This window comes from Ambystoma mexicanum, chromosome 8 (genome assembly GCF_040938575.1).
Source record: "Ambystoma mexicanum isolate Mex_15411 chromosome 8, UKY_AmexF1_1, whole genome shotgun sequence".
Classification (NCBI taxonomy): Eukaryota; Metazoa; Chordata; class Amphibia; order Caudata; family Ambystomatidae; genus Ambystoma; species Ambystoma mexicanum.
In genome coordinates this window covers 1,666,775,682-1,666,788,892 of record NC_090929.1, presented here as the reverse complement: position 1 = coordinate 1,666,788,892, position 13,211 = coordinate 1,666,775,682, and the positions used below count along the sequence as shown (strand labels likewise).

The 13,211-nt window shown below is 50.9% G+C and overlaps 1 protein-coding gene across 1 annotated transcript in view; it reads right to left on the bottom strand.

The window, feature by feature from the left end:
• SEC23IP (SEC23 interacting protein) overlaps positions 1-13,211 on the bottom strand; it is a 449,917-nt gene that overhangs the window by 121,769 nt on the left and 314,937 nt on the right. The window lies entirely within an intron of this gene.

The window sequence follows — 13,211 nt, the reverse complement described above, 5'->3', positions numbered from 1 at the left end:
GGCATGGATTCACATGCTCATGAATATTCCCAGTCAGGCCAGGAATCCTCGGTAAAGAAAAAATCAGTATCAGTTTCGTTTCTTATCCGTCTTTCTTAGTAGTAACCAATCACTGGTCTCTGGGTCATACTGCCCCCAGCCAATGACTGCCCACTCCCTAGGCCCCGCCCCTGGCAGCCATCCTCAGATTTGGTAGCACGTAAAGTGGCAGTATGACCAAGAAGAGCCGCAGTGGGGTAGGAGGGAGGGTTCGCATGTGAATCCATGCCAGACCCATGCTGGAGAACAACAGTTACAGTTAAGTAACTTGTTCCTTCTCCAGCATGGGGTCTGGCATGGATTCACATGCTCATGAATATAAGAATACATAGCAGTACACACATGCACAACCACGGGAGGTGGCAAAGGCTTAACATTAAGCATTACATAGACTCAACATTAAGCAAATCTTACCTCCTCACCAGGCCCACCTTGAGGCAAACAGGTTGCGCAGCACTGCCTGGCCGACTCTGGACTCCTCCCTGGAATCCCGGTCGACGCAGTAGTATCTCTTGAAGGTGTGTGTCGACCTCCACGTAGCAGCCCTGCAGACGTCCAGCAGGGATACGCCAGACAAGAACGCTGTGGTAGCAGCGATTACTCTGGTCGAATGGGCTCTCGGACGACCGGGCAACGGTCGGTTTGCCAACGGGTGACAGTGCATGATGCAGCCGGAGAGCCATCTGGAAATGGAAGCCTTCGAGAGAACCTTCCCTTGGTTTACAGGTCCAAAGTTCACAAACAGCTGTGATGTCTTCCGAAAACTCTTCGTTCTGTCCACGTAGAACTTCAGCGCTCTAGCTACATCCAGCGAGTGCAAAGTCCTCTAGGCCGGCGACTAAGGCGACGGGAAGAAAACTAGTAACACCAAGGGCTCGTTGAGATGGAAGTCCGACGGCACCTTGGGCATGAAAGAGGGGTGCGTCCTCACCACCACCCTCGTCTCGTGAAAAGTCAAGTATGGAGGTTTACAGGAGATGGCCTGGATCTCTCCCACCCGTCATGTGGAGGTGATGGCCACAAGGAACGCTGTCTTCCAGGACAGGAACTTCAACGGAGCCGAATGCAAAGGCTCGAATGGCTTGCCCATGAGCCTGGTCAGCACCACGTTGAGCTCTCATGCCGGGGGTGGCACCTTCACCGGCGGGAACGACCGGAACACTCCTTCACAAGGCGATGAGACCACAGGGATTACCGTTCTGCAGTTCTGGTGTATTGGCAAATCGCTGCCAGATGCATCTTGATGGAAGCATGAGCTAGTCCAGCTTTGGCCAGAGACAGTAAGTACGGTAGCACTTGAGGGGCCGTAATCCGTAGAGGGTTAATCTTCTGTGCACGGCACCAGACAGAGAACCTCTTCCACTTGTGTCCGTAGCACTTGAGAGTTGAGGACACCCTGTCCTTTGCAAGAACCTCTTTGCCGTCCGCCGGGATATCGTACCCTCCAAACTAGTGCTGCAGGAGCCAGGCTTTCAAGTTCAGCGACTCCGGGTCGTGATGAAGGATGGCGCCTCCTTCTCTGGAGAGAAGATCTGCGTCCATCGACAGTTTGACTTGTGGGGACGCTGACAAGTCCAGAAGGTCCGGGAACCAGATCTGCCTCGGCCACGCCGGTGCGACGAGGATCATCCTGCACCAGGACCCCTTGAGCTGGTTGACGAGTCGCACTAGCAACGGCAATGGAGGGAACGCATACAGGAACATGCTGTCCCAGGGGAACGAGAAAGCATCGCCCATGCTCCTCGGCTGGGGAAACCTGCTGGCGAACCTCTGGCACTTGGAGTTCGCCGCTGTCACAAACAGGTCTATCTGGGGTTTGCCCCATCGTTGAGTCGATCCACTTGATCCTGATGCAGCTCCCACTCGTGGCATGAGCGCAGCTCCCTGCTGAGCGAGTCGGCGATTGTGTCGTTTGTCCCTGCCAGATGAAAGGGTACCAGAGAGATCCCCTGGGCAACGGCCCAGTGCCACATATTCTGGGCTTCCTTGGACAGGGCTGGGGATCTTGTTCCTCCCTGCTTCCAGATGTAAATCATTGTGTTGGTGTTGTCAGTGAAGATCCTCACCACCTTGCCCTTGGGGGACGGGAAAAACTACCTGAGGGGCCAGAACACTGCTCTGAGCTCCAGTATGTTGATGTGGAGCGTCCTCTCCTCCGGGAGCCAGAGGCCTCTCGCGTGAAGATCTCCAGTGTGCGCTCCCCACCCCTCCAGGGAGGCATCCGTCATCACCGTCACCTGGTGTGCTGGGGTCTGAAAGCCCGTGCCCGCCGCGAGATGTGCACGGGTGCCCCACCACCGAATCGTTTGGCGGAATACCTCGTTGAGCGAGATCTTGTCCTCGAAGCTGCCGGTCGCTTGCATCCAACGGGCGTCGAGGAACTCCTGTAGAGGGCGCATCCGAAGCCTGCACAGGCGCACCAGGTAGATGCACGGGGACATCATCCCGAGAAGGGACTTGATGGACATCACCTTGGCCACGTCCGTGGCCAACAGACGCTGCACCTTGCCCAGGATGGCCTTCGTCCTTTTCTCCGACGGCGAGGCTAATCGCGCAACTGTATCAAGCCTGGCTCCCAGAAACAGTCCGACCTGCGACGGAGTCAGGTGGGATTTGGGGAAGTTGATGGAGAATCCCAGGTCCGTGAGCAGCCGGACGGTCTTCGCTGTGTGTTCGATGGCGAGTTCACTTGTTCTTGCTCGGATGAGCCAATCGTCCAGGTAGGGGTAGACGTGGATCCCGTGCAGACGCAGCCGCGCCGCCACCGGCGCTAGGCACTTGGTGAATACCCTGGGCACCGACTTCAATCCAAATGGGAGGGCCTTGAACTGGTAGTGCCGTCCCTGGACCACGAACCTGAGAAACTTTCAGTGTCCTTTTAGTATGGGGATGTGAAGTATGCATCCTTCAAATCCAACGCCGATAGGAAGTCGCCGCCCTCCAGCTGGCCAAGCACGTGCTGGAGGGTGACCATCCGGAACTTCTGTGCCTTGATATATCAGTTTAGTCGACGCAGGTCCAGGATGGGACGCCATCCTCCTGTCTTATTTCTGATGAGGAAGTATCTGGAGTAAACTCCGGAGCCCCGGAGCCTCTTTGGGACGAGCTCGATGGCTCCTTTCTTGGCATCGCCCTTACCTCTAACAGCAGTTGAGGGACGTGGTTTTCCTTCCTGGCAACAGGAGGACTTTGGGGGCACTTCTAGAGAAATTCCAGAGTGTGCCCGTGGGCCAGGGCATCCAGCACCCAATGGTCGGTGGAGATGGACTCCCACACGCTGACGAACTTAGTCAGCCGGCCTCCCACCGGGGTGCTTCGGTGGGGGCCCGACGCAACGGCCGGTTCAGTCTTGCTTGGAAGTGGCCTTGCCGCCTTGGCCTCCCTGGCGACGACGGCGAGATCCACCTGACTTGCCTCGTTCCCTGTAAGCTTCTTGCGACGAGGAGCGGGCCGCCTGACGGTACGTCGAGGAGACGCCGCCGAATCCTTTGGGGGCACCTTGCTTGCCTCCGGAGTTCCGAAAGGGCGGCTGCCGTTGCTGCAGAACTCCCAAGGCCCGAGCCATCTCTGTGTCGGTCTTGATGGCCTGCAGTAACTCATCCACTGTTTTTCCAAACAGATTGTTCCCGTCGAAAGGCATGTCCAAAACTTTGGCCTGTACGTCTTGGCGGAAATCCGTCCCCTTGAGCCACCCCCGCCGTCTAAGGCAAACGCCGTTGCCCAACTGGCGGAAACCAGTGTCGGCAATGTCCGTGGCTACTGTTATGGCGTGGTCCGACGCCACATCAACTTCCTGTAGGATTGTCAGGGCTTCTGCCCTTTTGTCGTCCGGTAGGAAATCCAACAGGGGGGCGATCTTGTACCACAATTCCCTGTCGTAGCGGGCCACAATCGCTAGGGCGTTGGCCGCCTTGATAGTCGTCGCCGCCGACGAGATGACTCGTCACATGGCATCCAGTTTCTTTCCCTCGCCGTCCGGTTGAAGATGAAGATGAAGCCGATGACCCCCTCCCGCTTTCTTCTTGGCCGCTGCTGAGACGACCGGGGTCGGCTGTGCCCTAAGGCACAACGGGGTGGCATCGGGGACCCGGTACTTCTTCTCGTACCGGTCCCTCTTGACAGGCGTCATGGACAGGTTCTTCAGAAAGACAAGTCCCTCGTCCCAGATGTCATCCAGCAACGGCACAGCGAGGACCGTCTTCCTCTTGGCCTTGCGCCATTGGTAGAGGAAGCCTTCCTTCTTCACTTCGGGGCAGAGCTGAAAAAGCTCAGACGCCCTGGCAATCATGGCGTGGAAGGAACCAATTTCGTCGGGAGGGGACGACCGAGGAATCGGAGACGGGAGGTCAGTTCCGTTGTCACCGCTGTCGTCATCCGTCCCCGTTGTGGCCGTGTGTTCCCGCGTCATCCCTCGGGACCAGAGAAGGCGACAAAGGCTGAGAAGGCAGTGAGGGCTGAACGGGCGCTGGATGAATTCTCCTCCTCTTGTTTGGAGGGCTTCCTGACAGACCTGGTTCAGCTGGATCATCCGTCGGGGGCAGGGGCAGTCTCGTCCTTATATCCATGCATAAGGCTTGGATTGCCGTCAAAATGGCCGCCGAGTTGTCCTGCGGCTCGGGCTGCGACGGGCGTGGCGGGTGCGATGGTTCCTCCTCCACGGGAACCTCGTCGTCGCCACCCTCGCTCTCGTCGTCCCCCTCGTTGGGATTCCTCCCGTGGGACCGGGCCTCTTCCAAATTCTCGGTCAGTTCCTCCTCGGAGGTTGTGTCCGTGTCCGTAATGGCCACCGCCCCCCCCTCTTTTTCCACTGGGGTCTTCTCAATGGGCTTAAAAGAGGATTCACTCCGCGGAGGCAGGGAAACTCTGGGCCCCAAGGTCGCCTTCACTGGGGTAGACTATAGGCTTCGCCAGGGCCGCAGGGCCGGGATCAAGGCCTTCACCGACCTTGGGCGCGCTTGAGGCCTTCATCTTAGGGGGAGTGTCACCACCTCGCTCCCCTTCGGCCGGTTCCTTCGAGATCAACCGGGGCCTCTCCAGAATCTTAGCCGGGTTCTGGGATTTTCTCTTCCCCGAGCCAGAGCGTTGGCTCGTGGTTGATGGCGTCGGTGAAGGTGCGCCCTGCATGGCAGCTGAGGAGCCCGACCGTTCGGCGCTCCCCGTGCCCGTAGACTTGCGGTGCTTTGCCTTCTGTTGGGCCCCTGTCGCCGGGGTGCCCTCACAGGACTTAGAAGACCGCTCAGATTTCTTCTCACTTGCTGGGCTCTTGCCTTCCAGCCAGTTGGAGAGACGGTTCAGACGATCCCTCATAGTCCGATCCGACATGTTCATGCAAAATGCACAGTCCTTCTCCACATGCGTTTTGTCCTCATGGAGCCACTATAGGCATTTCGAATGCTCGTCCTCCTTGAACACATTCTGTAGGTTGCATCCAGGGCAGATCCTGAACAGTTTGCCGGGAGTCTAGCTACCCTTCTCCTGGGCCATGATCGTCTCGTCCGCGAGGTAGGCCTCAGAAACTTCTGGAATCCTCCAAGAAGAGTAACTCGAAGAAAACTTAACCCTTGAGGGGCGTAGAAAAATCCGAAACGGGTCCCCATTGATCGGTAGTAGAAACGGTGGAGCTTGAGGCTCGATTAAACCGAAAAAATGAGATACATCTCTTTGAAAAAGTGCAAAACGCAGTAAAAGCTTGAGAGCTATAGCACGAGGACTCAACACTTGAAGGTCGTTAAAAATCTGAAGATGTCTGCCAGGGGCGGGGCCTAGGGAGAGGGCAGTCATTGGCTGGGGCAGTATGACCCAGAGACCAGTGATTGGTTACTACTAAGAAAAACAGATCAGAAACGAAACTGATACCGATTTTTTCTTTACCGAGGATTCCCAGCCTGACGACGGGGAATAATCATGAGCATGTGAATCCATGGCAGACCCCATGCTGGAGAAACTCTATTCTTAACCACTTTCACATTTCTTTTTCATAAACAATGTTTTGTTAGGATGGCTTTAGTACAGTTCATCACAACATATCAGTAGTCCTCCTCCTCCTCCTCCTCCTCCTCCTCCTCCTCCTCCTCCTCCTCCTCCTCCTCCTCCTCCTCCTCGTAGTCCTCCTCCTCCTCCTCCTCCTCCTCCTCCTCCTCCTCCCTTCAAAAAGTCTGACTTTCAACAACATTGAGATTCCCAATTTCTTTCATAAGCGTACAATACACATTGATGCTGTTTGTTCCAATGATTTATTTGCCACATGCAATGCAGGTTATGTTCCTCTCCCCCTTGATAATTGCTACAAGGAGGGCTTTTCTCCTGCTACTTTTGGGTTCCTTCTACTACACCAGTTAACTGCTGGTAATGTCTCTTATTCAAATGTCTCACTTAGGAAAGGGTTTATTCCCTTTAATTTATAATTGTCCTTCTTTGGCCTAGGCAATTCTAGTTATTATCTTATTCAAATATTGCCCCTCTTTATTTTGGAAATGATGGTTACAATCTTTCTCTCAATATAAGTATCAAGCCAATAATGCTTTATTTCATTAGTTGGTATTCAAAAGCATTGCAAGCAGCCAGCGGTCTACTGCGGCGTAACCCGGGGTCACCTAATGAAAGCCAACTCACTGGTCTTTCCCTGAACGTCCGTTCGCCCTGCTGTTGGTGCAACTACTTCTTCCTTCATCAGGTCCTGGGCGTCTGACAGCTGGGGTCATATTCTCGCGACTCTCACCCTTCAGTAAAGTAGCCTGTCTGACTCCTTGCATACTCTGGTGAACGCCAACCACCGCAGGACACCAAAATAGAGCTTCTTTCCCCTACGGGACAGCCAGTAACAGCAGTGCTTTCTATTGCGCATCCTATGCACCTCAGAACTCCCACTTCTATGTACTGTGTCTGGCTGTAACCACAGCAGTGGTCCCGACGTCTTCTTTCAACTCCTGCTGCTCCCACTGCTGCAGTCTACTTCTTCTGATAACCTGCACCTGAGGGGGCTTTAAATATTTAAAGGGCCTGCTCAGGTGTGGGTCATTAGAACCACTACACCACACATTACAGTTCTGCACACTTTTGAGCCCCTCTTCCTTGTGTCAGTACCTAGAGCATATGGGACTTGAAGTCCCTAATTTTCATGTTCCTTTTTCATCCTCTAATTCAAACTGTTTAAATGATTTGTAAAATATATATTTAGGGGATGTTTTTAAAGCAATCAATGGTTGGTTTTTGACTTTATAGTTCAAACCCGAGAGGGGAATCTTAACTGTCAGAAGTAGTAATGTTAATTCTCTGACCGCAACTTATATCATTCACCTGCTGAGCATTAGGGTTTTCGCTACTAACAATTTGGGTAATTTTGGGAAGGGAAGCCTTACACCGACAAGCCATTAGGTATTCCAATATAATGAAAAGTTCACCCTCCAAAGATGATGAATACTGAGTCCCTCCTAACTGGGTTATCTCATTCCCTTATTGGACTTCTCCTCCCAGCTGATCTGCCCAGCTAATACAACCCCCCGGGTTAGGATCAGGTAGCAGCTCCTAACACGGGAATGCAAAGATTTCACTTTACTGCACCTTTCCTTCCATTTTTATGGACCCCCAAACGTTTTGCTTTTATTTTCTATCCTGACCTGTACTTTTCACAGTTCAGTGAAGCCTTACGAGTTTTGGCTCTTACCTGGCTTTTAGCATAAGAAGAGGACCCCTGCACCCACTTGAGAGATCCTGGAGTAACCTGAAGGAGTCAAGACTCCTGTCCAGCTGACCAATTAAGAGACCCGAGACCCCTCTGAAGGAGGCCTGCCAACCAACTTCTGCTGCTGCTGCCCTGCAGGAGCACTGTCTTGCTATTGATCTTCAGCAGTCCTGCGAGGGAGCTACGACCCTTGGAGTGGAGAGAACATCCATTCCTGACATCTGCTCAGTACCCTGCGAAGAAGAGCCGTTAGAAGTGTCCTGGGGCCGTCCTGTAGCTGACCAGCTTTCAGTTTGGGCTACCGTGCTGTCGATGCCGCCGTTCTGCATGGAGGCCTGGACTGGGGATCCTCTGCTTGTCCTACATGACTTACCTCAGCGTAATTCCGGAGTCGTGGCATCAAGGGGACCCAAGATAGGAGGCAAACGTCTGACCACAACAAGCAAGTCCTTTTGCGTCACTGCGCTGCAGTGACTACTATCCGAAACAGCTTACCCCAGTCCAGTCCAGTCCTAAGAGGGGTCCTGCATTGTTTTTTTCTGCATTCTTCATCCGAGAATCCTTGCACCAGCGAAAGACACTGACCGGAGATCAGCTCAAACCTGCAATCCCTGCAAATCAAGGACAGAGGCTGATGGCGGGGAAAGCAACCTCAGACCTTCCATTGGCCTGCCAAATCCTGTGAAGAATCCGAGTACAGGGGGGGGGGTGAGTTAGAGTGGTTCTTACCTGCCCCTAAACTCCCTTTAAATGTTTTCCTAACTTTTATAAAACCTTTGCTATACTTTGGCTTTGCCATTGCTTGCCGCACAAGTCTTCCGAAAGTTGGGGACACTTTTGTTAGTTAGAATAAACTGTCCTCTAACCCTTGGAACCGTTCCCTGGACCCCAGAAACTGTACCCAAATGTTTTCCTGCGTCACAAACTGTTGGACCTTTTCCTTAACATTTGGGCATAAAGGCTCCAGACAATATAGGGAAGGACTTCTGAAGATAGGGTTCATTCTCTGTGAACCTGTGGTGCATAAACTAATCTGTACTTTCTTTTACAGGGGGATTGATTTATATTTTACCCTACTCTAGTGACTGTATATATGTAATCTATTAGTGTTGTGCGATAGTTCTACCTGTTGGTAGTCATTTTTGATATTTGCCCATAAATAAATAACTGTATTTTTATACATACTATCGAAGAGTAATTTGAAATTCCCATTGAGTGTTCTCATTGGGGACCCTTTACAAGCTCACCACCTCTTGAGACTTCGCCTAGACCTCTCGTCACTGCTACCTTGAACTTGTTTGGCTACAGATCCCCAGTCGTTCCCTGTCACTATATAGGTTGGCCTTCTATACATCTGACCACAAGGCCAGAGTATAGAAAAATCAGTCCTAAAACCTGGAAACCTGAGAGAGGACTTTAGGCTGGGTTTCTGTGAGGGCTCCTCAGGATTCATCACAATAGACAACCATTCCACCTGCTCTCACCAGAACATCTTTCAATCTCTGTCCTGGCTGGGCCTTTCAAACCCAGTCTGTCCCCTTCCAACTGTCCTCTTGGCTCCACTTGGTCTCCCTGGTCACATGCTCCCTTGGCCAATCTCTGGCTAAGCTATCCCTCGGAGGGATGGGACTTACTATGGAAGACTTTAAGAAGGGTTTTAGCACCGCCCCCTTTCATCCTCCATTTGCAGGGTGGCAGCCTTGTGCTCAAGCTTTCTCCCTGCTCTGGCGAGTTTGGTTTCCAATTGTGTTTGGGGAAGATAACTTTGTCTCCCCTGTAATCACTTCTCACTCCCAAATTTTCCGCTGCCCCAACCTTCCCTTGGGTTCAGTCTGGGGTTGCAAGGTGGGGTGTTGGGCGTCTCCTCTTCGTTTAGCAGGAACAATCCCAGTCCATTCCAGTTATAGATTTAATTCCCCTGATTAGATCCAGGTTTTGTTCATGCCCAGGTGCATTTTGGGAGTTGTGGTTGTGAAAAAGACAAATGAACTCTGGCCAGAATAGAGGATGACAGGCATTGTGGAAGAGACACTGGTACCAGCAGTCATATACAAATCACACTTGTGAGTTAGGGACAGGGCACCACCTTCCCCCCCATCAAACTCCTTCACACCACTTCTGGGAGGGGTCCACATTACCCCCAGACAGGGCAACCCACACCTGGATTAGGAGAAGAGGTGCCAACAATAACTCTGACCCCAGACCTCCCATTATGAATGGGAAAAGCGCTAAATAGCCCAAATTGGGAGAAGGTAATTTTGGCCCAGCCCAGGCAGTGCACTGTCAAATCTCCACACATGAAGGTTGTGTGCGCCTATATGGCCACTCTGAAAGATGACATTGGGCAGAATATTTTAGACGTAATTCAAGTGGTCATGAAGATGATTAATTCCATCATGGAAGAGACACAAAAACTGGCAGGTGCAGCGTTCAGAGTCGACGGATATGAAAAAGGGTGTAGGAGGAAGCAAACTAAAATGAAGCATGGGATACAGTCACAAATAAACTTGAAGACCCAGAAAATTGCCAAAGGCGGGAAAACCTGCATCTAGAAGGCATAATTGAAGGCACTAACATGGACGATATAACGGCATGGGAACAGAGTCTTTTGGCTGACATTGACCGAGACTCGGATGCTGCTCGAATCATCGTGGATCGTGTTCAAAGGGGAGGCCCCATGAGAAACTCTAGGAATGGCACACACATAATTTACTGATGAGGTTCCATGCATTTACAGTCAAGTAGAAACCTATGGAAAGTAAAAGCAATGCAAACAACTTAATTTCCGGGACAGCTGCTGTCATTATTCCAAGCTGTCTCTCCAGTTACCCTTCAAAAGAGACTGGCTTTCCGAAAAAGAACTCACAATATAAGATTAGTTGAGGCGAGAACATTTGACTTGTCTCTTTGGGCGAGGTTTTCTTAGGACAATAAGACACACATGGCTGCTATACGAAGCTCCTTGTGGTTCATTTAGTTTCGCCATAGACAATGCTTCCTTCTCTAGGGTTGAAAATAAGTAGGTGCCTGATTAGAGTTAGACCTTTACTAGACTTGCATTCAGAGAATGATTTGGTAAGTTTTTGACATCAACCATGAATCATGCTTCAGACTTGCCGCTGTGTCTAGGAAAAGGTATTACAGTTGTTAAAATGGACTTCCAAAACCAGCCCGGGGGACGTTGGGGGAAGGCAGGATTTTGGGAGGCCTTCCCATTATGGGAAACGGAGAAGACACTGTGTTAAGTCAAACCAAATCAAGTTAAGCTATAAGAGCGGCAAAGCTTAGTCTCGGGCACCAATAATTAGACAGGCAAGTATAAAATATACAATCATTTAGAAGGCCTTTAAAATTTACAACAAATAAAATATTTAGTCAAATATTGTCACACCAACTCTACTAAAACAAATAAATACATTCACCCTCAGGAGAAACAGAATAGCATTTGGTTTCACACCCCTATGGAGAACGGGTTGACGAAGGGCTAGGGAGGCTGATAGCTATCTAAACATACCCATCCCCCACCCCCGACTCAGATTCTTCCAGAGTCCACGGCTGGTATTCTGGAATCTGTTGGGGACACACTCATCTGAACAAAGTCCCGTCGAGGAAGGTCCAGGGGTTGCAGGTGCAGAGCTCACTTTCAGAGTCAGGATTTAGTTTATTATATTTATATAGCATGCAAGCATCCCAAGGACATTTAGGCGCTGTTACTTGCAAGAACTTAGTTACACAGGTACAGGCATGGTAGCGGTTGTTGACACATTATGAATACTACAAAACATCATACTGTTGTTACAGATATTACAGATATTGCACTTGGTCATTATATTACAACCTATCCAGAGGATCATATGATAAGTATTCATGCTGATGTGAAGGGCCTTATGTGAAGAGGATGGTTTTCATAGCTTTGCGGAAGGTGGTGAGGAAGGCCTCACCCCGGATAGTGGGAGGTAGGTCATTCCAGTGAGTGGGTGCGAGATAAGGGAAGCTGGATCCGCCCGCTATGGCTCTTTTCACTAGTGGCACAGAGAGCATGTTGGTATACGGTGATCTGGTTGGCCTGGTAGTGGAGACGGGGTGGATCCTTTGTTTCGGTCGGTCGCGTTGCTTAGGATTCGGTTCCAGCCAACTTACAGAAAAACACCCAAACAAATGAAGATGAAGACATCAGCGGGGCAGACCACTCAGGACAGCTCCTTGGACTGAAGGAGTCTTGCAAAGGGAGTCGCCTCTGTCAGACAGTGACAGGCGATCTTCAGGGGACAAACACAGGAGCAGTACCAGCACAGTTTCTGTTCATCCAAGATAGATGAAAGTGCAGAAGCAGGCATCTTCATAAGCTGAATATCCTCCAAATTACAATAATGCACTCAGAATGCGGACAGCTGCAGCGAGGTAGCCCAGGAGGGAGCATGTCAGTCCCGGGACACTTCGAAGGCTCAGAAGGTACAGATCCTCATGCAGGAGTTGAGACTAGTTGTTCCAACCAATCCAGGGGTCAAAGCACCGATGTGGTTCTTCTTGAGATCAATACGGAGACGGGGTTCACCTGGAGAGCAGTGGAGTCGATGCTGGTCACCTTCAGGGGTCGTCCTTGGGACGTCAGCAGGCTGCACTTCTTCGTAGAGGTATTGGCTCCAACTATGATCTGTTGAAAGGCTGCAGGAGCCCTCCTTTTATCCAGGATGTGATCTGGGAGCATGCCCAAGCTCACCAATGGTAAGGATCTGCACCATTCAAAGAGGCAGTTATCTAGTCAAGGATAGTCCCTGGTCACAACATCAGCCCAGCAACAGGCTTTCAGGCACCAAGGATGTAGATAAGGACTAGACAGTCCCCAGCGCCTTCCTCTGGCCACACAAAGTAAACACCCCCTAGTCCGTGAAAGGCTTTCCTTGGGAAAGGGATTTCAATACAAGGCATTTCCTGACCTGAAAGGGAAGGAAGGCGGCCAAAGAACAATATGGCAAAAGAACAAGCGATAATACTTGTAGCACGGCCATCATAGGGTGCTAGCCACCTTTAGTAGCCATTTGCAGTAAATGCAAAAGGGCACGAGTAAAATGTCACAAAAACGGTATAAGTCTCACAGCTACCACCAACTTGTGTTAGAGACAGTGTAAACAAAACAAAAAGCTGTTATATAAAAAAGCTATAGGGATACAAGTGATGTGTGCAATAGTACAAGCATTCATAAAGGGAAAGTGTCTCAGTACTGACCATTTTAGGGACTAGTTTGTTTCCCCATAAGAATGAGCAAACGGGTAAGCGAAGTAAAGCAGAAGGCTTTACTTCGTGCCAAAATGTCTGGACGGGTTTAAAAACAAAGCAAAAAGAAAGGGTGTCCCATAGAAATTTATGGGAGGAAAACTGCAAAAAGAAAAGCTTTCCTAAAAATGGTAAGGATGGTTTAGTGATTGAAGATCTGCTCTGTGCAATTGGTCTTAAGGGGTGTGAGTTATGAGCACAGTATATCACCCCTCAA